The 24,342-nt window shown below is 44.2% G+C and overlaps 1 long non-coding RNA gene across 1 annotated transcript; it reads left to right on the plus strand.

Annotated features, from left to right (window-relative positions):
- Positions 1-3,628: 3,628 nt before the first annotated feature.
- LOC138154222 (uncharacterized) lies at positions 3,629-23,257 on the plus strand. The gene is made up of 4 exons (XR_011166577.1): positions 3,629-3,858; positions 15,471-15,627; positions 20,894-21,721; positions 21,831-23,257. It is a non-coding gene; the product is annotated as an uncharacterized lncRNA (long non-coding RNA).
- Positions 23,258-24,342: the final 1,085 nt, after the last annotated feature.

Below are 24,342 nucleotides of genomic sequence, written 5' to 3' on the forward strand. Positions count from 1 at the left end.
CTTCCAGCTCTAAATCTCTGGTGCTTTTTCCTTTTCCCACTTTGGATCTGAAATAGTCAACTTCACTTATCTACTTGTCCCATCTGTGAAGAGTGAGGGTTCTTTTTGTGCATAGATTGTACTACATGGCAGCCAATGTCCTTCCAACTCTCACATTCTGGGCTTTTCATGGGATTTAGACAGCTGTTCACTCCTTACCTCTGGCTATTTCCAATGGTTTATCAGATGACAATGTGTATATTAACTAATGATATTTTTTTCTTTCTAAATTTAAAATATTTATTCCTACCTTTTGTTTCTATATAACCTTCATTCCCGAATATATTCCTCTTCTCATGCCCTGCCCATTGAGCAGAAGGGGAAAAAAAGGCAGTTTAGCCAAAGTATCCAATCCTTAACTGAGTCTAACAGCATATGCAGTATTCCTCACCCCATGGTCCCCCACCTCTCCAATATTGCGTGGTTTATATGTGTAGTTTGCTGTTGTTGTTTATGAAGAGAACATTTTAAAAGAAAAACTGAAGAAAGAAATAATTAGACTCATTTTAAGCCTATTTTGAAACTGCTTAAAAGTAGAAAACTTTTTTGATTTTTAAAAATGGAATGCTTTGGTTCCATCTATGGAACGACATCCTAAAATGTCAGAGTGCTCCCAGTTGGCAGCCTGTTGGTAACAGAGTTAAAAATTCTCAGAGCTGCCTAGGGCTCAGAGAGGTCACCCAGCTGCTGTGTCGGGGTTTGTGACCCTAGCCACCTAACCATTTATCACACTGGGCCGGCTCTCTGAACATGACCCATACCCCCCCCCCCCAAACATTAAGTAGTTTGGGGCTCTGTGAATAGAAGATAGTGTGAAGAAACATTTGGGTCAAGGTAATGCTTGGGAAGTTTCCTCAAGGGGAGAAGAGCACTGGGTGGTTTTCTAATCAAGGGCATTGATCGAAAGAACTAGGCTCCCAGCTGAACACTGGGCACGCTGAGATTCCAGTTGTGTCCCACCCATCAGGGACTTCCAGGCAGGGGCTTCTCTCCTGGGGGCTGGAGCTGAGCTATTCTGGAGCTCCCAAGGACGATCAAGCATTCTCATTCTGCTTGGAGAGGGCTTTGAGATTTTTGGAAGAAGACTATGCTGTTGTGCTAACAGCAGAGATAAGAACCTGAGTCATGTTGTTTGAGACACACTAGGCAATGCCTGGCACTGACAGCCGTTCTGCCCACCTCTGCCTGGTCCTTTTTTCTCACTGGGCAGAGCCCTGAGGTTGGATCTTCCAATTTGGCTTTCCATTCTGAGCTCTGAGCCGAGCACGCTGTGCCTTTCCTTCCCCTTCCCCTTCTCATATGCACAGTGAATTCTGATCTTGGGGGAGGAGATGCTATGTTGACTCTGCAAAACCTCCTAATCATTTACCCTTCTCTTGTGACTTAATTATTCCAATTTTGTAAGGGCCTCAAGGAAATTCGTTTTTATAAATTTTTAATTAATAAGTTTTATTGATGTTCTTTTAATATCTCCATACCCTCAGTTGAGCCCTCCACTCTAAGAAAACCGGTTCAGCAGTACCATTCAATACAGTGAATACATCTAGCAGTGTATACAGCATTCCATATCTGCAGTCCCCCACCTCACTATAGAAAGAAGGGAGGTATTTTTCCTCCTGTTTTATGGAACTCCTCCATGAAATTTAGTGCATTATTTAATGCATAATGAGAATGTATTAAATGCATTTCATAGGTCCATATCTCCTGTTCCAACCAAGGGGGGATGGGAGCTTTGGAATGTCTGAGTCTAGCTTGGTGTTCTTTCTGACTAATCCATAATATCTGTAGTAAATGCTAACACACCCCAGAGATTGCAGGGTCCCTGGGAATCAGAGACTGGAGAAATAATAGGAAAAGGAGAAAAAACAAATGACTGACTTCTCAGCCCTGGGATGGCAGGGAAACAGCTGGGTAATGCTGTAAGATTCAGCGCCAGCCACCCCATCAGCTGTGCCAGCCAGCGCCCAGGGCCATAATTCAGGCTGAGAACAAACAGTGCCCTGCTTAGTCAGTGATCCTTGATGATGGGAGATGGAGGAGGTGGGGATGTGCCCGCGGAGGGGCACAGTCCTGCCTGGTGACCCTTTGGCCATCCATAGGTAGAGGGGACTGTGTAAATGCCAGGAACATGATCCCCGGGGAAGCCAGGAGCAGCCATGGCTGGCCTTTCGCTCCCAGTGGGCCGCTTCTCCGGCCTGCCTACCTGTGCCGGGCTTTGGCCCTGGTCTGCCTCTTTCCTGGATTCTTCCGTCAGTGACAGCCAGTCTGTCTGCTTTGGGAATGAAGCTACCTTCCCTAAATAACCTCCCACAGGGAAAGACCAGCTGACAGCTCTGGAATTTGACCCCGTTCACTCTTGAGCTCACTGGTACTGTGGCCCTGTATCTCTTTAGCTGAGGATCTTAGACTCTTAGGAGCAGATCTGGGGGGCCCTGCAGAAAGCAGGGAATCCATCAACCAGATACAATCAAAAAGCATCTTTTTTACTCCTGCCCCTGAACACTGCTAGGTGTTAGAGGTGCAAAGACAGGAATGACCAAGGCCTGGCCTTCCAGAGGGAGACAACATCTGCCCAGATGAGTAAATACAAACTATAGCCAGAGTTGATACAAGGCAGTTTGGGGAAGGGGAGGAGCTGGTACCTGGGGAGAAGGGTGGGGGGGCTTGAAAGGCCTCTTGGAGGAGGGGGCTCTTGATCTAAGTCTCAAAGGGGGCAGAGATTCTGAGAGACAGAGGTGAGGAAGGACAACCTAAGCAGATTCCCTGATGAGGATCAGAGATGAAGAGTGGGGAGGGTCCTTTAAGGCCTTGTAGTACAACCTCCCATTTTACAGATGGAGAAACTGAGGCCTGGAGATGTGAAATGCCTTCCAGCATCAGCGAGCTAGAATTGGAAGGGAGCTCCAAGACCCCCTAGTCCAACCCCTTTATTTTACATGCAAAGTTCAGCAATTACAGTGAACTCAGTGAGCACATCTGACAATGTATATACCACTCTGTGTATGTAGCCCCCCACTTCTCTGCAGAAGGAAGGGAATGTGTGTTTCCTTATCTGGTTCATGGAATCCAATTTAATTTAATTTAAACACCCAAAGAAACCACAGAATTCTAGATTTAAAGCTGGAAAGGACCTTAGGTCACCAATGCTCTCAGGAGAACTGAGACCCAGAGAAGGGATCTGAGGCAGGATTCAAAGCCAGGGTGTCCTGGCTTCATTTGATTAAGGACTAAGAGTCCCATGGCCTTGTCTGATCTCCCCAAACTCTTGATTCACTGGTGGTGGAGAAGGGGGGAAGGTTGCTGGGAGGAGGACCTGGGTTCAGGTCTGGCTTTGTCACTTACTGACTGTGTGACTTTGGCCAAGTCACTCCCCTTTTCTGGGCCTCAGTTTCCCCATCTGTAAAATTAAGGTGTTGGACTAGTTGATCTCCCCAGTCCTTTGCAGCTCTTAATCTGATGTCTTCCCCCACCCCTGGTTTTTCCTCTTTGCTCCTTTGTCTTCATCAGCTTTCGGTTTTTGAAACCAAGTGACTCATAGGAAAGATGTCTCTGCCTCATTGGTCAGGGCGGGCAGGTGTGGGGGCTGCCTGGAGGGTGGGTCCACCTGAGCACTGAGCAGGCAGGTGTCTTTTGTTGTCTGGCTCTGTGTAGCAGCACCTCCCGTCAGGGAGGCGGGCAGGCCAGTGCTGGAGCTCGGCTTGGCACTTGGCAGCTCTACCAGTCCCAGAGGCCGGTGAATGAGTCCGACAGGTCAGACGGGTGGGAGCTGACTGCATCTCCACTCCTGGTTCCCAGCTGAGGACCTCAGCTACAGTGCAGGTAAAAATCTCTCTGTGTTTCTCTTCTCTTGCTCTCTGTCTCTCTCTCTCTCTCTCTCTCTGTTTCTCTCTGCTCTCTCTCTCTCTATTTCTCTGTGTGTGTGTGTCTCTGTCTCTTTGTCTCTGTCTCTCTCTCTCTCTCTCTCTCTGTTTCTCTCTGCTCTCTCTCTCTCTATTTCTCTGTGTGTGTGTGTCTCTGTCTCTTTGTCTCTGTCTCTATTTCTTTCTCTCTCTCTCTTGTGTCTCTCTTCTCTCTCTCTCTCTCTCTCTCTCTCTGTCTCTCTTTCTCTCTCTCTGTGTCTCTCTGTCTCTCTCTTGTGTCTCTCCTCTCTGTCTCTGTTTCTATTTCTCTCTCTCTCTCTCTCTCTCTGTCTCTCTCTGTGTGTCGCTCTGTGTTTCTCTCTGTGTCTCTCTGTTTCTCCCTTTCCTGAGAGAGCCTTCCTTCAGTATTGGGGGTGGGGGTGGGGGGTTAGTATGGAAAATAAGTTTCTGGGAAGGAAAGGAGAGGGAAGAAAGAAGGAAGAAAGGAAAGAAGGAGAGGGGGTTAAAAGGAAGGAAGGGTCAAATTCTTAAAGGAATTTGACTCCTGGGGAAGAGGAAAGAGACAAAAATGAGAGAGGCATTTTTGTCCTTTCAAGGCCTTAGGAAAAGCGAGGGTTTATTCCCGGACCTGGTTGTTTAGTGGTGGCCAGTTGGTGAGGCCAAATCCTATCACCAGGAGATCTTTTTTTTAACCCCTTGAAAATAAAAACCCTCAGGAGAGAATTCAAGGGCTGTCTCACTGTGCTCTGTTCCCCTTGAAAGAAGAGGTTGTGGGGGTGGAGGAAGAGAAAACGGAGTCAGAGGGAGAAAAAGGAGCATTGTTTAACATCTGGGCAGTGGGGCTTCTTAACAGCATGGTGGCTGTTCTCCCCAGGGGAAGAGGGGCTTCTGGAAAGACGGGGCAGCTCTGTGTTGTTCTCTATGGCCCATCCCTGTGGAAGGGCATCTCCTGTGGAGTGGGTGAGATTTGGGGAAAACCTGTTCTTCTGCCTTCTTTACCAGCCTCACACGGAGCCTCCATCTCTCTATTAATCTGTGTCTGTCTTTATTGGTTTCTATTTGTGCATTTATTTCATTTTCTCTGTCCCTGTGTCTATCTCTATGTGTGTCTCTGTCTCTCTGTCTTTCTCCCCCTCTCCCTCTATCTCTCTTTCTTTCTCTGGCCCTCACATCAGATAAGGAAAAGTCCCATAGATTTCAATAACATAAGAAAGAATTTTCTACTCTGGGTTTGGAGTAAACATTGGGTCTTTGATAACGAAAAAGAAAAGTAGAATAGTAATTTGCCTTCTTCACTCTCTTCCTCCCAATATTATTTGTTCCCATGTGTCTATCCATCTTTCTTCATAGGATTTTTCACCATGACTCAGCAAATTTGAAAGCCACATTTTGGGGGTGTTGGGGGTAGGGTTCTGTAATTCCTTGATTTTGCAAGACTTCCTCAGGCCCTATCCCAAAGGTATTTTAGTTTCTAAATAACCTAGATTGGGGGGCACAGGTATAAGTGGCTTACCCAGGATGACATAGCCAGTATGTGTCAAAAGGTGGAATTTGAACCATGGGCCTCCTCTCTCTGAGGCCTGTTCTTTCCCCACTGTGTTGGCCTGCCTCTCCACTTCGGAGAATGGAGTCCTTAGGAATTCTAGCATGTCTGCCTTAGAGGAGCCCTCAGAGACCGTCTGGTACCATCCAAACTTAAGCAGGAATCCCATCGTCTGCATTCTGCCAGCTGCCATACAGACTTCCAGTGACAGGAAGCCGACAGCCCCCCAGAGCTGCCCAGTTCACATCTGTAACTCTCAGAAAGTTTTCTCTTGCATCAGGCTAACATTTTTGTCTCTCTGTCTTGGACCCTCTGCTCCTGCTTCTGCCCTCTGGGGCCACACAGGACAAACTGCTCTCAGAGAGGTGACAGAATGTCAGAGAGTCCCAGATTTGGAGCCAATGTAGAGGTTCTTGACTGGGTGGACACGGACCATGAACTTGTAAGGGAGAGCATTCCCCCTTTGATCTAACTAATCTCCAACTGAAATTTAGCATCTCTTTCAATGAAGGATTTAAAAACTGCACACCCATTATAATGAGGTCTCTGCAAAGATTAACAACCCCTGGTCTAATGGTAATGATACTTATCATTTACATCGAACTTTAAGATCTGCAAGCTACTTTACAATATAATCTCGTTCCAGCCTCACAGCCACCCTGGGGGCCCTCTCCAGTCGTCCTGATGTGTCTGTGGCCACTGGACCCAGATGGCTCTAGAGAAAAAAGTGAGGCTGGTGACTTTGCACAGCCCTGCCTTCCTTAAATCCAGTTCACTCACATGTCATGGCATCACCTCCCTGATGTCATGGTCCTCTTTGAGAATGAAAGACAAACAATAACAACACAGCAACCTTATAAGGAAGGCGCTGTTAGGATCACCATTTTACAGATGAGGAAACTGAGGCAGAAACCAGTTAAGTGACTCGTCCATTCACACAGCCTGTAAGTGTCTGAAGACAGGATTTGAACTCGAGTCTCCCTGACTTCAGGTCCAGCCCCCTCTATCTAGTTGCCTCTTAGCTAACTTAAGTAGATGAAGAAGCTTGAGTCCCAAGGCCGGCAAGGACTAGAGTCAGCATCAAAGCTGGAATCTGGATGTAGGAGAGCTTGCCTCCTGGGCTGCTCCTGGGGACCCACTGGTTTAGTGCTAAAATGGATGCCCTCATACTTCTACTGTCCATTTCACAGGCTTATTGGAAACTCTTAAATGCTATGTCATTGACTTGTTGACCTGACTTGTGATTTTACTGACATAGGGGAATTCCCAGGGAGGAAGCTTCCTCCACCAGTGCTGGGCAATGTCTGCTTTGCCACATAAGAGTCACCTGGGGCCCTACATTAAATGACTTGTCCAGGGTCACACAATCAGCATGGACTCAAGCACAGGGTCTTCCTGTCTCTCCTACGATGTGGATAGCCATCATTATTCTTTATGATCAGCATAATTACCTGAAAGCTATTTCACTTCACAGTGAGCGCCCATCTCCACTGCACAGATGACTTAGATAATTGGATTTTTTAAACTCCTTGAAACTTGATTAACCGGCTGAATCAGGGAGTTGGTTAAGCTAGGTTCCTCTGAGAATCTGAACAGGAAGAATTTCAGAATAAACATTCATTCCTTGCCTTTTGGTTCACTTGTCCCAAAACCCTTCTGAGTGTTGAAAAGCAGGGAGTTGTCCACTCGTTTTCAGACCTGTCCAACTCTTTGTGACCCCATTTGGGGTTTTCTTGGCAGAGATACTGGAACAGTTTGCCATTTCCTCCCCTAGCTCATTAGACAGATGAGGAAACTGAAGCAAACAGAGTAAGGTGACTTACGCAGGGTCACACAGCTAGTAAATGTCAGACCAGGTTTAAACTCATGAAGATGAGTCTTTTTTTTTTTTGCTTTTTTTTGGAGGGCAATTGGGTTTAACTGACTTGCCCAAGGTCACATGGCTAGGTTTTTTTTTTTTTTTATGTTAAATATCTGAGGCCAGATCTGAACTCGGGCCCTCCTGACTCCAGGGCCAGTGCTCTATTCACTGCACCACCTAACCGCCCCAAGATGAGTCTTCTTGACCTTCTTCTTGTCACTCTATCCAGCTGCCTCTAGGGAGAGGTGTTCAGGACAGAAGGATCCTTTTGCCAGGGACTCAGGTCCCTGGTGTGCCATAGTGTACCACCTATGCAAGGAAACTTGAACAGGAGAATGTAAACTCTTGGAGGGAAAGGACTGACTTTGGTTTTTGTCTTTGCATCCCTAGCACCTAGTACATTGTTTTGGAGCAGACTTATGATTTTTTTCCTCTTCTACCTTTTTTTTTTAATTATGTGTATTGATATTCATTTTTATATCAACTATATTTCCTATTTCTTTTTTCTCCTTCCCCTTCCAAGAAGTCATCCCTTATAACAAATAGTTAAAAAGAAAAAAGCAGTTCCACAAAACTAACCAATGTATCACACAAATTTGACGTGTAGAACTTCCCACTCAGAGTACCCCCCACATCTGCAAAGAATCAGGACTAGGTACCTTCTCCTGTCTCCTTTTTGGGGCCAAACCTTTTAACCTATGTGATTTCATCAATATAGAGAAAATGTCTTGTACCATATGCTAGTGGGTTCTTCCTTTGCAGCAAGTCTCAAAGCAGGTAAGTCTTAGCATTCAGGACAGTTACCTAGAGTTGATTGCTTTTGATGCTAAAGGTTTAACTGACTTGCCCAGGGTCACACATCCAGTCCCAGAGTTGATATTTGAACCCAGACTTTCTCCACTTGAAAGCCAACTGTCTCCCCACTCATGCCATGGACACAGGTGCTTAATAAATGTGTTTTTGGGTTGATAGACACTGAAGACTAATTAGTGGCAGCCTGAACTTTTGCGAACATCTGAGGGTGGAAGAAATCCAAAGGCTCCTTGTTCAGAAAAACCTGTCTGCTGGAGATGGACATAAGCCACTGAAGGGAGCATGCAATGCCCTTTGGTTCACCTGCCCCACCACCCCTGTGAATATTGAAAGGATAGAGGAAGTACACAGGTCAGAGGGGTCCTTCTACCAGCGACCCCAGGTCTGTGTGCCATCCATCCTCTGCTTGGTAGGGAGGCTGGAGATCAAGATTATCTGCTAAAGTATTTTAGCCTAGAGCAAGGGTCTTGAGTGAACATGGCTTTGCAATAGACATATCATTAGTAACATTCACAAGAGCTCTGAGCCCCCAGATATGCAGAACTGCAGCTTCTCAGCCAGGCAAATCCTGTATAGTCAAATACCATTGGCTTTCCCCCTTACCCAAACTTTCTGTAGCAAAGGCACTAACATACTTTTTTTTTTATCAAGAAAAACCATCATTAGGATACATTAAAATACAGACCTCAATAAAGCAAATTAAAAGCAGATAAACACTTAATGGTGTTTCTCTACATGAGATCAAATCATCAAATCCCAGAACTATAGGGTTTTTTTTTTAAACTTATTACAATAAGTTTTATTGATCCCTTTAGTTTTTATTACATAAGCTATTACTTTTTTTTGTTTGTTTTTTTGGAGGGCAGTTGGGGTTAAGTGACTTACCCAAGGCCACACTGATAGTTCTTGTGTTGTCTGAGTCTGGATTTGAACTCAGGTCCTTCTGACTCCAGGGCCAGTGCTCTATTCACTGTGACACCTAGCCACCCCAAGCTATTACTATTGATGCAATCTATACCCCACTCCCAACTTGTAGAGGCAGCTGAGTGGTAGAGAGAGAGCTCTGGGCCTGAAATTAGGAAGCCATGAGTTCACATCTGGCCTCAGACACTTACCTGCTGTGTGACCCTGGGTAAGTCACGCACTGCTTGCCTCAGTTTCCTCAACTGTAAAATGGAGGTAATGATACTATTTACCTCTGACGGTTGTTGTGAGGATCAATGAGAGAATATTTGTAAAGCACTTAGAACAGTGCCTGGCACATAGTATTCGCTTAATAAATCCTTCCTTCCCAGGAATTAAATCCTACCTTATAACAAAGAAAAACAAGCAAAAACAACATATACATAGACTACATCTGTGACAACATATGGAGCATTTGGAAGCCAAGAGGAAGGAAGTGTGATTCCTTATCTATTTTCAGGGACCGTTATCTCATGGGGCAATAGACTTAAAGTTTTCTCTTTCACTTTATAGATGAGGAAACTGAGATCCAGGTCCCATAAGTAGCATTCAAATCCAAATCTTACTTTCTTTCAACTTTTTATATAGCAGTAAAAAAAAATACTGAATTATAATCAGCAAAAACAGTCAAATGAGATTTAAAAAAAATCAAACAAGACTCTTAAATTCCCAACTATTTCTGGTTTGTTGACAAGAGAGCCTATCATTGTGGGCACAGCACTCCTGACTTTATTCTCCAGAGTGCAGGTTTCCAGCCTCTCCAAAGGCAGACCTCTTTTCTTCCTCTTTGACATAATCCGCTGCTGCTGTTGCAGTCTTTAAACGAGACAGTAATTCCCTCTTCAGATCTCAAGTGTTTTTTTTCATCATCGAAGCCCTTACCTCCTTGCCTGTATCCAGACCAGCTCATTGGATGAAATGGATGTAGGCTCAAAGAAAAAAAAAATAAGCCGCTCACTCTTTCAGATGTCATTTTGAAACTTAAAAGGAACACTGTCAGCCAGGGTGAGAGGCTTCGGATGTTTCCTTTCAGAGAGATGAGATGAGTGTGTATAAGACAGAAGTGCCCCTTCCCAGTGTTCCCTCCAGCCCTGCCCTACCCCGACCCTAGCGTTAGTGTAAGAAACACTGCATTGTGGCACCAAGATGCTTGGGGAGAGCCAGCAAGTTTCCCAATTGAGAGAGAGCTTTAGAATGAATATTCAAATTCTAAATTTCCTTCAGGAAAAGCGACCTTTTCTTAGGAGGATGAGCTGACTTTTCTAAATGCACAGGGTATCTGCAGACTCTTAAGATGCATGCTATTTGGATGATTGTGGAACAGTTCCCTGACCTCCTGAGGCCTCAGTTTCCTCAGTCTGTAAAATAAGATGGTTGGACCAGATGGCCTCCAAGGCCCTTTCTAGTTCTATATCTGTGATTTCTAACGTCCTGTCCCAATTCAGCAGTCATTTATTAATTGTACAGCTTGGGTCAGCTAGGTGGCACCACAGTGTATAGAGTGCTGGGCCTGGAGTTAGGAAGATCACAGTTCAAATGCAGCTTACTAGCTGTGTGACCTTGGGCAAGTCATTTTACCCTGCTTGCCTCAGTCTCTTTATCTGTAAAATAAACTGGAGAAGGAAATGGCAAACCACTCCAGTATCTCTGCCAAGAAAATCCAAAATTGGGTCATGGATAGTCAAACACAAATAAAGAAGCAGCAAACAATGACAACATGTGGTATGAGAGTCAGCATGGGGCTGTGGAGAGAGAGGGCCTCAGGGCTAGGAAGACCTGCCTTTGTGACATACTAGCTTAGTGACCCTGTGTGAGTCACTTAACCACTTGGCTCTCTCAGACAATTCCTAAGCCTATAAGTTACAAGAGGAGGCGCCAGCCTGGATTGGTAGAGGAAGAGCCTCACCAGGAACTCCCTTTGCCAATGAAATCACGGGTCCAGTTTCTGTCCCTTTTTGCCAGGCACTGTACTAGGTACCAGAGAAACAAAACCAAAAATGAACAATGGTTCTTGTCCCCAAGAAACTTTTCTACTGTGGGGTTGTGATGTTATATAAATAAATTTTTATAAATTATGTAATTACTTATAAATTATATAATTTCTATATTTATATTTCTGTATAATATAGATTTATATTTATTATATATTTATATTTACATAATATAAATTATATAAATTTATAAATTTTTTATAAAATCCTACATTTTGAGCTGGGAGAGTTCTTAGAGGTCATGTAGTCCAAACCTCTCATTTTACAGATGTGGAAACTGAGGCACAAGCCATCAAGTGACTTAACCAAAGTCAAACGAATAGGAAGGGGCAGAGCTGGGATTGAAACCCAGGTTGTCTGGCTTTAAATTCAGCCTTCTTTTCATCCTGCCATTCTGCCACCCCAGTCTCTTGGTCTGTCTGTGGACCGTCATTAAATATATGAAACCTGTTCCATGGAAGGGACTGCAGTAGCCACCTAGGCCAACCCAGACCTGAGAAAGAATCCCATCTGTAATAGAATCTGACCAATGTTTAGACAGCCTCTGCTGGAAGACTCCAAATGAAGGCAAGCCTCAGAAGCTCCCAAAGCGGTAACACATTCCACTTCTGCATTGCGCTCATTGTTGGGCAGTGTTTTCCCAATACGTGTTACCTTTCTACACCTTCCATGCAGCGTACCTGTCTCTGTCCTTTGGGGACAGACAGAAAGGGGCTGATCTCGTCCCTCACACATCTGGTGGTGGACATGTCCTCTCTCCCCCAAAGTCAAAGGGAGCCCAGCTGAGCATCGTTATCCTCTGTGTTTTTATATCCAGAACACTGGAAGGGTTTCCATTTTCTCCCCACATAAGATCGCACTGTCTGCCATCTAATTTCAGTAATCAACATTTGTAGATCAGACTGCCCCTTATCGTTGGGAGTATTGAGTATTTTCTACTCTGCGCCTAGGACTGTGCTGAATGCTTTGTGGAATTCTAGGGAGCTGGAATGGCCAGCAGGAAGTTCAGAGGGATTCCTTAGTAAATTTCCACTTCTCCAATAAATAGGGAATACTCCAGGTTCTCTTAGCAGCTCCCTTATCCATCCCATTGTTACCGGGGTGGGACCTTTATCACCTTTATCTTCAATCTACTCTGGTGAAAAAGGGATTAGGACCCCCAGATCTTGGGGTCCATGGGGTCCATGGTGTCCAACCGTCAAAGGCCTGTACTGATGAACTCCCCCAGGATCTTTGGAATAGAAATGTCTGTCACTTAACCCTGGGACAGTTATACCTTGAATCCTGCACTTGAAAGACTTTTTTTCTTTTATCCCTGATCTGCCTACATAATTCATGAGAGAAGAGGCAGAGGCCTGGCGGTTAGTGGAAAGAGGTGGCCTTAGAGTTAGGATCACCTGAATCTAGACTCTGTGTTTGGAACATGGTGGCTCTTCAAGAGTTTCAAGTCTATGTCTAAGGCTGCTTCTTACAGATGAGTCACTAGTTTAGATCAGCAGAGGGAGTTCTCACACCCGGAGTTCCCCACACTGATGAAATTATCAATCCAGACAGCTCCCCCCAATTAATTCATATTTCAAGCTTACATCCTTGGAGTTTTAAAAAAATCTTTATCTATAGCTCTTAATATCCCCTAAGCCACTATAAAAACTAATTTTCCCTTCTACTCAAATGAATTTGTCTTCATTATTTCTCTGTTGATTTTTCCATATCATATACATTACAAAGTTGACTTGACAGTTGATTTGGTGCTGCCTAGCCCAGGTAATAAATAGCTGGTGACAAGTAAGTCATTTACCTGGCTCTGGTAAGGGCTGGGGAGACAAAGAAAGGCCAAAAAAAGTCCCTGCCTTCAGGGAACTCCCATCTGAATGGGGGAGACAACACAAAAGACACAGTTCTGGTTAGACTGGGAGAAAGATTATTCCAGGCAGTTGATGGGAGTTAGCAGCCACCTGGAAAGAGGCTTCATCAGGCCATCCAGCAGTCCAACCAGGACCTCCAGGATGAAGGTTTGGGAGACAATGTTTAAAGGTCCCCTTGTCCCAAGCCCCACAAAGAATGGTTAGTATGTAGGAGGACTTTGGAGGTTGTGATGTCATTACTGTCTCCTGATTGTCACTGACCCTCTGATGGCAGTCTTCAGAAAGGCCCCTGAGAGGGAAGATGAGCAGAACCATGGGCTCAACCAGACTTTCAGAAGCTTTTTGGTGTAGTAAGAATGGAAAAGAGTTCTCCCTTTGAAATCAGAGGACCTGGTTTCAAATCCCACCCCTGTTTAGTAATGGTGTGACCTTGGGCCAGTCATTTAACTCATCTGTATAGTGAGGAGTTGGGAGGGTTGGCTCTCCAAGCACAGATCTCACCAAGTGAGTCTTCTCCTCAGTCAAATGCACTTGCTTCTTATTGCCTCTAGAATAAAATGTAAACTAATCTGATTAGCTCTTCGAGTTTGTTGGACCTTACACCCCTTCCCAGTCTCTGTGATCTAGCCACACTGGTCTTCTCTCTGTTCTTCACACTCCCATCTCCCATGCCCAGAATGAACTTCCTCCTTGCTTCTTCCTTTAAAGCACACCTCAGACATCATCTTCTGTTTGAAGCCTTTCTGGATCTCCCCAAATGCTAATGCCCTCCTACCTAAATTAACTCATTTAATTACCTTGTTTATATTTCTATTTATTGGATTTTTGTTAAGGATATCTATAGATCTGCAGTTTGTCTATATCTGTATAAATATATCTACGTGTGTATCTATTTACATACATATATCTACCTATATGCAGACATACACATATACATATATTTGTATGTATACACACACATACTTGTGTCTCCCATTACGATGTAAGCCCCTTGTGAATAGAGATGGTTTCATTCTTTGTATTCCCAGAACCAATTCAGTGCATGGCATATAGTAGGTATTTAATAAATACTTGATTGACAGATGTAATAGTAATGGAATTTAAAGATCCCCCTGTATTGGCTTGGTTTTTGGATTGATTATGTTAAAACCCAGAGTTTGTGAATCCCACTTGTGAGATGGACTTGTTGATGTGAAAAGAGAGGGCTCAACTGGGAGGAGCTGGTGACATAAATTTAGAGAGACACAAGCAAAGAGAGAGGCAGAAGAACTTTTTGGAAGCAGCATCTTGGAGGCAGAGAGAGACAGAGAGGATTGCTGAGGGCCAGTTTGAATTGCCCAGGACTTTTGAGAGCTGCCACCCAGAGCTGCCAAGGACTGAGGAGACATGGCTGTTTTGCTGGTACTTTGTCTGTTTTGATGTTGTTTTGCCAGATTTGTCCACTGGTGAAAGACAGTCCTGTTGTTGCAGAGGTTCTGGAACCTTGCTGTTGGTTCAGAGCTCCTGAGACTGTCCTGCAGACAGAGAGTGAATTGTGTCCACTGGTGAAGGACAGTGCTGTTGTTGCAGAGGTCCTGGAACCTTTCTGTTGGTTCAGAAGCCCTGAAGAAGGATTTTCTTGTTGTATGTTTACAGAAATCCTGGGAGAGGGTTTTGCTAATGTTTTCAGGGGTCCTAGGACTGTTCTGCAGACAGAGAATGAATTAATGAAGATACTGGCAATGTATCTTGTGGCCTTGCTAAGCTTTGTCTCCCCAGGGACAAAGATGGCTGAGAACTTGCCTCTCTCAAGATGAAGAAAAGACCTCTCTTTGGGTATTAAATGCTGTGCTTAAGCTTGTTATAACTCTGGGGTAGATTCAATTGTGATCCAAGGGTGGGGAACTTTTGACTTTTTTGTGCTCTGTGATTGAACAAATGAATGTACTTTACTTATGATTGGAAACTAATCTCCATTTGAGAAGAGGGGTTTTGTGGTTGACTAAATGAATGTACAGCCTAGGGGTGGAGTAGTACTTAGAAGAGGGTCTTTGGGATTGACTAAATGAATTATAATGTCCAGGGGTGGAGTAGTACTTGGAGATTATTGAATTACACTTGATGAATGCTGTATTTTGAATTATGCTATATTTTGATTTTCTCTGTTCTTAATTTTTCACTGAATAAAATGGAGAGCAGCTATGCTGGTATTTTGAACCTTGGGAAGTTGCCTTTGCTTGGCATTGCAACAGATTGTTTCTGAGAATGCTTGCTGCCCCCATTCTATTTTCCTGTGATCTTAGAGGCAGCTAGATGCTGCAGTGGATAGAGAGTTGGCCAGAAGTCAGGAAGACTCATCTTCGTGAGTTCAAATCTGGCTTCAGATATTTACTAGCTGTGTGACCCTGAGTAAGTCACTTTACCCTGTTTGCCTCAGTTTCTTCAACTGTAAAATGGAGATAATAGTGGCACCTACTCTCAGAGTTGTTGTGAAGACCAGTTGAATTAATATTTGTAAACCTCAAAACTCTGTTTTTTCTTGTGAAATGTCCACAGCCTGATCTCCAAGCAAGTCCTTTTCAACCTTATCCTTGGATATTAAAGATACCATAAGGAAGGAAGCAGACATTTATTAAGCACCGACTGTGTGTCAGGCGCTGTTGCTAATCAGTTGGAGAAGGAAGAGATTGGAAGCAGAGAGAACAATTAGGAGGTAATTACAAGAGTCCAGGTGAGGAAGCCTTCAGCCAGGGGTGGTGGTCCTTTGCAGAGGACCAATTACATCCTGAGGGTGATACGTCTTGACTTGCTTGTGAGTTGGATTTAAGTGAGGCAGAACCAAGCAAAGTTGTCAGCCTCACTCTCTTCCATTCATTGAAGTCCAGTGGCAGGACAAAAGTCAGGTCTGCTGCTGATGGCAGTGAAATGCAGTGGGGATGGCCATGGAGGGAAGGGAGTGATTATGGAGGCAGAAGCCGTGGCAACCGATTGGATGCTTATGAAGTTCTTGGAAAGGCAGAATTAATTCGTGGCTACTTCCTTGAAGTCATTAGTATTTTAGAGATCCAGAACTCCGGGGGGGGGGGGGGGGTCACAGTGTCTTGGGCTGGGTGGAGCAGGGGTGTGCAATGGCAGGTGTTTCCCAACATCACTTTTTGTAAATGCATGTATTTTTAGTGTCAGAAAATCCCACTCCCATTTGCTCATGCATAGTTACTTTGCACTGTCACAGGTATCACAGTAATAGAATGACATCCAGAATAATATCTAGACTTTAGTAATAGAATAACATCTAGACTTTACAGGAACTGAGTTCTAGCCCAGGGTGGGGAACCTCAAGGCCACATGTGGTCTTCTAGATCCTCAAGTGAGGTCTTTGACTGAATCCAAACTTCACAGAACAAATCCCCTTTTTAAAACTTGGATTTAATCAAAAGGCCATACCCGAGGACCTAGAAGGCCACATGTGGCCTTGAGGACACAGGTTCCCCACCCCTGTAAATCTAGCCCTTGCCAGCAAAGATAGCAGTGCCCCCCCCCTCTCTCTGTGTGTTTAAGTTTTCCCACATGCTCTTCTGACTCACCTTGTGAGGTAAGCAGTGCAGAGATACCCATTTTACAGAAAACTGAGTCTCAAAGAGGTTAAGGCATTTGTCCAAGTTCACTCAGCTAAATAAATGATGGAGTCAGGATTTTAAAACTCATGTCTTCCTGATTCTAAAGCCATCATCCAATTTTTTTTTTTGGTCTGGTACTTTGTGAGAAGTGGTCATATTTACGGATTGGCCTAATCTTTCACTTATTCATGAATTAATTCCAAAATTATCCAGATCCAGGTGGGAATATTTGGACTATAGGATCAGATTGAGTGGGACAAGACCTTTGAAGGTGCCTAGTCCAGTCCTGCCATTTGATAAATGATCTGATGGTGAGACCCAAAGAAAGTACCTTAGAATCACATAGCCAGCCAGGGTCAGAGCTGGGCACCACGCCCAGGGGCTGCAAATCCATTGTTCTTTCCACCATACACAGAATCTCCAGTCTGGTGACTGATCTATCTGGCAACCTCATAGGAAAGGATGCAGCTAATTTGGTTTAGATTAAATTTCCTTTCCTTTTCTCTCTCTCCCCTACCCTCAGCCTCCATTCCCATCCTTTATTCTTTTTTCTCTCCCTGGTCTGGTCTGATCTATTCCTTTTATTCTTTGGATCTCAGGACCTCCCGAGATTTCCTCTTTCCCTGGGTCTCCTCCCATTCCCTCATCTCAAGGCTTGTCCTGAGGCAGAGCGGGTAGGAGTCTAGCAAGTCCTTACCCCTCTACTCTGAGATCCTTAACCCTGGGAATGGAATGTGTGGGTCCTCAGGCTTACAAGGTAACATTCTTTGTAACTGGTGGTGGTGGCTCCAGTGAGATAAGGCATGTGAAGAGTTCTGCAGAACTTAAAGTTATGCACAGCTTAGTTGTTATTATTCCTGCTTTTGGCTTTGTAATTGTTAATGGCACCTAACACCAGATCTGTTCTGATCTCCTCTTAGGGTCTTACTAGCACTCTGTCATCTTAGAGATGAGCCGAAGGGCCTGACTTGGAAATATAGTCATTTATTTTTCATAATATATTTTTTTATTTCATTAAATATTCCCCAATTAGGTTTTTTTTAAAATTCCAACATTCATTTTTAAAAGTTCCAAATTCTCTCTCTCCCTATTCCCTCCCTCACTCTTTGAGAAGGCAAGCAATATGATATCAATTATACATGTGAAAGTCATGTGAAACATTTACGTATTAGCCATGTGGTAAAAGAAAACACCCCAAAACGAAGAAAAATAAAGTGAAAAATGTGTGCTTCAATATGCACTCAGTTCATTGAATCTCTCGAGTTGGATAGCATTTTTCATCATAGGTCCTCTGGAATTGTCTTAGGTCATTCTCTTGATCAGAATAGCTAAGTCATTAACAGTTGTTCAGCCTTACAATATTGCTTGTGTATTACTGTGTACAGTGATCTGGTTCTGCTCATTTCACTCTGAATCAGTTCATGTAAGTCTTTCCAGGTTTTTCTGAAATCCACCTGCTCATCATTTCTTACAGCACAGTAGTATTCTATCACAATCATTTGCCACAATTTGTTCAGCCATTCCCCAAATGATGGACATTCCCTCAATTTCCAGTTCTTTTCCACCACAAAAAAAGAGCTGCTATAAATATTTTTGATCAAAAAGATCCTTTTCCTATTTCTTTATTTTCTTTGGGTTATAGACCAAGTAGTGGTATTGCTGGATCAAAGGGTATGCACAGTTTTTCAGCCCTACCAAATTGTTCTCCAGACTGGTTAGACCAGTTCACAACTCCACTGATGGTACATTAGTGTCCCAATTTTTCCACATCCCCTCCAGATGGAAATATATTTATTTCCGAGAGGCAGCAATGGCATACTGGGTAGTGTTAGACTCTGAAGACCTGGGTTCAGATCCTGTCTCTGACACTAAAAAGCTGCATGACCATGGGTGAGTTACTTAATCTCTCGGAACTCAGTTTCTTCATTCAGGCTTGATAGCAGGAAAATTTCTTAATAATTAGAGCTGTTCAAGAATGGAATTGGCTGCCTTGGGCCATAGGCCCACCCCATACTGGCCTACATCTTCAGGGAGGGGCTGGATGACTTCCTGGATAGGTTATACCCAAATTTCATTAATTCCTCTTGGGAATGGTTGGACTAGGCAGCTGCTGGAGTTTCTTCCAACTCTAAAATTCTGTGCTTCTCTGATTTCTCTGTAGAACAGAGACAATAAGACCTATGGCATCTACCTTGCTGTGTTGTTCCCCTCAGTGAATCATTCTGCACACTCTAAAATACTGTGTAAATGCCACTAATTGTTATAATATATATGTGCATATATACCATACACACACACATACACACACACACACACACGAGTGTATGGGGCCATGTATACTCTTTAATAACCTTGCATCTTTTTGAGTTAGTCTTTTATCTTGAGTTACAGTGAGAAAATTTCTTTTTACCTCCCATCATGCCTTTGGTCACTGCATGCAAATCACCCCCTTGGTTGCTCCATGCAAGCTGGGAGGGAGGAGCAGGCCGGGCCCAGCTGGTGCCCCTTGTCCTGCCTTCTCCCCAGCCTCAGTCTTGCTCCTTTACCCACATTTGGTTTTACTTTGCAGATCTTTACTAGGCATTCATTCAGATTGAATGAGCATTTGTTCATGTTTATTTTCCCATCTCTATGACTTGGCTCATGCGGCCCCCCAAGCCTAGAATGCCCATCTCTTAATGTCCCAGACCCTTCAGGGCTCAGCTTAATGCTGCCTCATTCAGGGGCCTTTTCTGATTTCCCAGGTGTCAGTGTCTGTGTCTCTAGACAGATCCCGTATTTCATTACCCAGAACAGAATGTAGACTCTGTGAAGGCAGGAGCATTTTTTTTCTCCCCAGCACTGTGACAGGCATATAGTGGGTACTTAATACATGCATGTTGCTTAGTTGATGATTTAATGTTTATGATATGCATATATAATAGTAATAACAATAATAGGCAGTTAGGTGGCTCAGTGGATAGAGTGCTGGACCTGGAGGTAGGAAGACTCTTTTTCCTGAGTTCAGTCCGACCTCAGACACTTCCTAGCTGTGTGACCCTGGGCAAGTCACTTAACCCTTTTTGCCTCAGTTTCCTCATCTTTAAAAATGAGCCAGAGAAGGAAATGGCAAACCACTCTAGTATCTCTACCAAGAAAACCCCAGAGGGGCCATGAAGAGTCAGACATGACTGAAACGACTGAACAACAACAATACAGTACTAGATAGTCTCCCTCAAAATCAAAGACCTTGGTTCAAGTCCCATTGAACTATCACATTGGCTTTGTGAACCTAAACAAGTCACGTATTCACTCCGTGTTCTAGACATCTCTTGGAGACTCTAAGTTTCAGGGGTGACAACCTGCATTGGTAAAGGGAGTTTCCTGACCTGGGAGGTTACTATGAAATCCTAGGTGCTAGATGCTAGAAATGCAAAGAAAAAATGAGAAAAGAAAAAAAAAATCACGTGGCCTCAGGGAGCTTACATTCTATAGTTCATCAAATCACCAATGGACTTGAGTTGACTTCCTGGGTCTTTCCTTTAAAACCCCCAGTGCTATTGGGTGTTGTTTGGGAGTTAAGGACAAGGAACAACGCAAGCCTTTGGGGGTTTGCCTCCTTGTCTTTGTGCCTAGCTTTGATGGGGGAAGGTGCTCATCCGCTTATGGCCTTGCGACTTCCGGTCTATCTGTTCCTAAAGAACTTGCCTCTGAGATAAAGTCTTGGGCTTTTTTTTTCCTCCCTGTCTGGGAAGTTAGTTATTTTTCTTTCATACTTTTAAAAGTTTAGTAAAGTTAGCTACCTTATTAAAATTTACTGCATCAGTAAAGTTTATTATGTTAGTAAAGTTTAGTGAAGTTTGCTATGTTAGTAAAGTTTATGACATTAGTGAAGTTTACTATCTTAGTAAAGTTCATGAGTTAGTTAACTTTTCCAGTTTATCTAGGTCCCAGGTACACCTCATCTGTTGCAGAGCTGGGATGAGAGGGGAAAAAGACACTGATGAATTGTGGGAACTTTTTTTTTTTTTGGTTAGACAGGCCAGAATTCTTTCCTGTTCCCCATAGTGACAGAAGGAACAGAGAGTTTCTAAACTTCTGGTAAACATTAACGCAGGCCCCTGCTGGGTAGATTGAGGGGCGTTGAGAGCGGACCTTTGCCTCCTTCCTTAAGATTGTGCTAGCCATTGACCCTCTTTTAAGCTGTGCATTCCAGGGTAGAATTGAGGTTTCTGGGACCTCTTGGCATGAGTCTGTGTTGCTGGAGAGATCCAATATTGCATTACCCAGGACAGAATGTAGACTCTGTGAAGGCAGGAGCATTTTGGGGGGTATGTCTCCTTTTACCTCTCTAACTGCCCCCCCCCTTTTACTTGTGCACAGAGACCTGAGTTTGAATCCTGCGTCTGACATCTCCTAGCTGTGTGACTAGACAAGTCACTGAAGCCTCAAGAGGGAAGGAAGGAGGGAGCAAGTGCACCCACATCACAGGGCTGCTATGAATATCAGTTGAGACAGTGACTGGAAAATGCTTCATGTCCCTTAAAATACAATGTCAAAGTCAAGTGTTACTGTCATTTGGGAATCCAGGGAGCGGAAGATACTGGGCTATGGTCTGGGCTCTAGAACTCAAGATCCCTCACTCCAGGAGGACCTTGGTTCCCATCCCTTCTCTCTTTGTAACATGAGCAAGTCTGACTCAGCCCCAGCTTCCCCATTTGTGAAATGTGCCCATCCTGCTTAGACTGTCCAGCGTAAGCTTTTGGGAAACTGTAAAGTACTGGAGGGAGTTATTTCTGGCGTGGTTTCTTTTTTAACCCAACCAGTGATTTCCCTGGTAGAAGGAACTCTGAGGAAGGAAACTTCCTCTCTCAAAGCAGATCAGTACTTCCTCTGTAACTTAGAATCTTGAGGAGCTGCCAGGGGTATTAATCAGTTCAATTGACTTGACTGGGGTTACCCAGTCATTAGGTTTTATGATTATTTACTTTTGCCACCATCATTATCTAGACAGCACTGCAGCAGGCAGCAGAATTGCCTAATCACTACTATAAGACTGGAAGTGTGTGTGTGTGTCCATATACACACACACACATACCCACACACATATACATGTATATTTATTTATTGCAAGGCAGTTGGGGTTAAGTGACTTGCCCAGGGTCACACAGCTAGTAAGTGTCAAATGCCTGAGGGCAAATTTGATATCAGGTCCTCCTGACTTCAGGACTGGTGCTCTATGTACCATACCACCTAGCTGACTTGCCCAGGGTCACACAGCTAGTAAGTGTCAAATGCCTGAGGGCAAATTTGATATCAGGTCCTCCTGACTTCAGGACTGGTGCTCTATGTACCATACCACCTAGCTGTCCCTAAAATATATATAGATATTGATATATTTTTTTTCTAAAGGTGCCTATGGTAATGGAATTTGGAGGACCACTTATAGGATATGGTGGCAGAGAGGATTCTCATTCAATGTGGAGTAGACTGGTTTGCTCTGAGCTTCCTTGCAGCCCAGAGATTCAGAGAGTCTATGAGTGCAAAGGGAATTTACAAAATCAGTAAACATTTATTAAGCACCGTGTGTATTCATGGCTCTCTGCAAGATACAAAAATATGAAATAATTCCTGCCCTCAAGAAGCTAAGGTTCCAAATGGGGAAACAAGCAATTGGGTACAAATGAAATATAGATGGAATAAATAAACGATCATCCCGGAAGGAGGGCACTTTCCTTAAAGGGAGAAAGAGAAGGTTGGATGTTAGCCTAAGGAAGCCGGGAGGTAAGCGAGGAGGAGGGATGGCCAGTGAAAACTCCCGGGGTGGAGAGATGGAATGTTTTGGTGGAGGAAGACCTTTGTCACTGGTTCCACAATACATGGGGAAGAACTTGGGTGAAGAAGATGAGGAGAGATAATTAGGGGCCTGTTTGGGAAGGAATATGAAGCCTGGAATGTCAAGGCCTGGAGCTGGGGGTAAAAAGGCAAAAATGAAAGAGTCCCTGCCCTGCCCTCAGGGAGCTTGCATTCCCATCAGAATGCTGCCCTGCTTGGTCTTCTCTCTAACTTATCTGTCTTCTGATGACTTTGGTCTGTTCGTTGAATGACTTGCTTTGTATTTTGGACTCATTCTCCCCAATATCTGGTTGTCACATGTCTCTCTATCCTTCTCATGCTTCCTCTCCAGCCCTTGTATCCCCCTCAACTTTCTCCTTGCATTTAGATCCCAGGAAGATGAAGAGAAATCAGAGCCCGGGGCAGGCTGGCCGGCCAGCTGTGAGTGTTTCTTTGGCAGTGTCTTAGCTGGTTGTTGTGAGTAATAGATGAGGAAGCAATCAGCAAGTATACTGCCCTAGAAGTGCTACACGTTGTTAGGCCCATGAGGATGGACGAGGCCAGCCTGGGACATCATCGTTGGAGGCCACCTGGCTCGAGGTGGACCCTTTGGTGAGTGCTTCCTGCCGCAGTAGGAGGAAGGAGTTCTCTGGAGAGCTCTCCCAGGAAAGAACAAAGGACTTGACGGCCAGAGGACATGGGTTCAAATTCTCTCTGATACTTACCAGTTGTGTCACTTTGATCAAGTCACTTTCCATCCCAAAACCTTGGCATTTTCTCATTTGTTAAATTGGGGTACTGAATGACATCTAATGTTTCTTCTTCTAACTCTGAATCCTATGGTTCTGAAAGTGTCAATGAATGGAGAAAGAAAGAAAGAAAGAAAGAAAGAAAGAAAGAAAGAAAGAAAGAGAAAGGGAGGAAGGAAGGAAGGAAGGAAGGAAGGAAGGAAGGAAGGAAGGAAGGAAGGAAGAAAAAGAAAGTAAGAAGACATTTATTAAGCTCTTACTATGTGCAAAGGCGTGTGTTAAGCACAGGGGGACACAAATAGAACCAGCATGTTGAGAGTTCAACATGGCTGCAGTTTGCATATGAATATGGAACAGCGAAAATGCTGGCTCTGGAGTCAAAGGCCCTGGGTTCAAATCCTGCCTCTTGATGACTTACCTATGTGACTTTGGATAAATCATTTTTACCTCTGTGCATCTCAGTTTCTTCATCTGTAAAATGAGGGGTTAGACTAGATGTCTTCTGGGGTCTCTTTCAGCTCTAGAGCTCTGATTCTGTGCTCAATGAGTCAACCAATTAATAGGCACATATTAAGTGCCTGCTGTATATCCAGCACTATGCTAATAAGGGCTGAGAAAGGGCAAAGATGAAAATGAAAGTTCCTTAAGGAGCTTACATTGAATCAGGGAAAATATGTATGTGTAAAATAAATATTAGGTAATTTTGGTCATATAATGTTACAGTGAACTTAGTAAAGTTACGTGTAAGCATGTGTTTGGAATGGACACAGTCTGGGGTGCTTGCGCACTCACAGGCGCACAGAGTTTTATTTCCCACAGGACAAATTCCAACCAAGGCTAGTAAGGCAGGAAGATGATAATTCCTACGTGGGTGTTGAGAGAGGCATCTAAGCTTTCTTGCTCATTAAATAAAAGCCAGGCCCCTGGATGGCCACTGGGGAGAAGTGAGTGCTCTTCTCTGCCCCAGTGACCCACCGTGGGATAGATTCTCCAGGCCTTCCTCAGCAGGGTCAAGCCTGCTGCACCCTGGGTGTCTGGCCGAGGCTTCCTTCCCTGTTTGCTGGGGTCATTTGGGTTCTAAAGCCAGCTAAGTTGTTACGACAACAAGAATGAAGCCTGCAGTGCCCAGATCTATAGCATGAGGGGGTCTGGGTAACTGCTTCAGAGTCAGGTCATGAGCCACAGGAGAAGTGCGGATGGGGATGAGGCATCGAGGCCAGTCTCCTTTTGGGCATTCCCAGCCTCCCC

Source organism: Petaurus breviceps, unplaced genomic scaffold (genome assembly GCF_028583685.1).
Source record: "Petaurus breviceps papuanus isolate PSGF00001 unplaced genomic scaffold, PetGlider_PUasm1.0 91041, whole genome shotgun sequence".
Lineage (NCBI taxonomy): Eukaryota > Metazoa > Chordata > Mammalia > Diprotodontia > Petauridae > Petaurus > Petaurus breviceps.